General features: G+C 48.0%; 1 pseudogene; it reads right to left on the reverse strand.

Annotated features, from left to right (window-relative positions):
• Positions 1–1,422: 1,422 nt before the first annotated feature.
• Positions 1,423–1,700, reverse strand: LOC138386274 (small integral membrane protein 12-like; annotated as a pseudogene).
• Between the last annotated feature and the right edge of the window lie 482 nt (positions 1,701–2,182).

A 2,182-nucleotide genomic window follows, 5' to 3' on the forward strand; every position in this document is an offset into this window, starting at 1 on the left:
TTGATTCCAGGAGTTTGAGGTTGCAGTGAGCTATGAGGACACCACTGCACTCTAGCTGGGGCAACAGGGAGACTAGTTTTTGCACCTTTTAAAGAAAGTATATGTACATGGAATTTTATTTCATTTCATTTTATTTATTTATTTTTTTATGGTCCTCGTGCCACTTTATCATGTTTTATACTATACAGTATGGAAGATGGTGATTGTTTTCAAGCAAATTCACCAGGCACATGTTCCTTCCTGTCCCAAAGTGAACAGCCTGGGTTTCCCAAGACAGAAAAATGCTTTCCTTCCCCAGAGAATCCTATTCTTGAGTTGACAAGACAATTTCAGTAAGAATGGGCACAAAGGATAGGGCAAGCTAGTGAAGGGAAGCCAGGTAGATTTTTGAACTCTTCCCAGTGAAAACTGGAACTAGATATGTAGGTATCCCTTGTAAAGGCAACGCCCAAATCCCAGCCATACCCACTTGGGGCTGTCAGGTTTCGGTCCGAAAATGTCAGTTCTTGGTGCGCTCATGGTCAAAGAATGACCAGACACACTAAAGTAAGGCAAACACGAAAATGAGGTTTACTGAGGAGAGAAAGATAGGATGGGGTCAAGAGGAAGATATAGATTTACAGAGCATGATACATATACCACAGAGGACAACCAGACCCACTGTCACAGCAAAGGGAGAGCAAAAGGAAGGGGCAAAAGGACCTGGTTATGGTCTGTGTCTTGTTTTATGGGGCCCAGATTGGGACCTCCCTCATGGCTCAGAGGTCATCATGGAACCACTTTGATTGGATAGTTGGGAGTTATATTAAGTGAGTCTTACCATGCATATGGGTTCTAGGTTACTTTCCAGACTCTATCGTACCTAATGCTGCTTGGCCCGTGGGCTGGAGGGTCCTCTGCATTCTTTTACAGTTGGCACACTGAGTTCTGACTGGCACATTCATAGTGTGTTCCCTCCTACCACAGGTATGGCAGGACCAAGATGGGGTCCTGGGACCCACCCTTCTCCTTCTTCCCAGGTGGGCAATTGCACCAAGGCAAAGCATCCATTTTCATCCCTAGGAGACCTGGAATCCCTTGCTAAATACCTAACAAGGCAAAATAGCCTCCCCATGGAGACTGGCAGCCAATGTTCATTACATAACACTCCTCCTGGCAGTGTGGCCATGAACTCGGATGCCTGAGCAGTCACGGCTACCACACAACAGATGCAGCTTTCAGGCCAGAACCCTCAAGTGTTTTCCCCTTCACTGGCCCCTTAGTTGCTGCTGTGTCTGCCTGACCATCAGGGAGCAGCCAGTATGTGTACGTCTATGTAGTGCAGGAGGAGCCAGCAAGTCAGATGTGGGTTCTGGGGTTGGGCAACATGGTGGCAGGACCAGGCAAGGCCCCCAGTAGGACCACAGGGCCCCATGTCCTCCATTAATTTTTCTCTGGGTGGTTTCTGCTCAGAACAGTTTTAGGGGCAAATTCTAGCTTGTCCTTAAGGCTAACCACCTTTGTGTGGTCCTTGTCCACCAGTGTGTCCAGCTGCTGATCCTCCTAGAGCTCTGAGATGCTTTTTTCCTCTTTCACAGGCTGGGGATCCTTTCTCTTGATGAACCATTCCTGGTGGTAGCCCATAGCCCTGACTACAGAGGGCACAGGAATGTGACCTAGGGAGCATAGGTATGCACCATAGTCCAAAGCACAGGCCACATGACATCTGTGGCCATGCCCACACTCCGTGGTCTAGCCCCTGCTCATGCATGCAATTTTAGAATGCGTTAGTAAAGAAAAGAAATTAAGGCCGGACGCGGTGGCTCACGCCTGTAATCCTAGCACTCTGGGAGGCCGAGGCGGGTGGATCGCTTGAGGTCAGGGGTTCGAGACCAGCCTGAGCAAGAGCGAGACCCCGTCTCTACTAAAAATAGAAAGAAATTATCTGGCCAACTAAAATATATATAGAAAAAAAAATTAGCTGGGCATGATGGCACATGCCTGTAGTCCCAGCTACTCGGGAGGCTGAGGCAGTAGGATCGTTTAAGCCCAGGAGTCTGAGGTTGCTGTGAGCTAGGCTGACGCCACGGCACTCACTCTAGCCCGGGCAACAAAGCAAGACTCTGTCTCAACAACAACAACAACAACAACAACAACAACAAAAAAAGAAATTAAGAAAGAAAAATGTTCTGGGCCAAAAATA

This window comes from Eulemur rufifrons, chromosome 7, assembly GCF_041146395.1.
Source record: "Eulemur rufifrons isolate Redbay chromosome 7, OSU_ERuf_1, whole genome shotgun sequence".
Taxonomy (NCBI): Eukaryota; Metazoa; Chordata; class Mammalia; order Primates; family Lemuridae; genus Eulemur; species Eulemur rufifrons.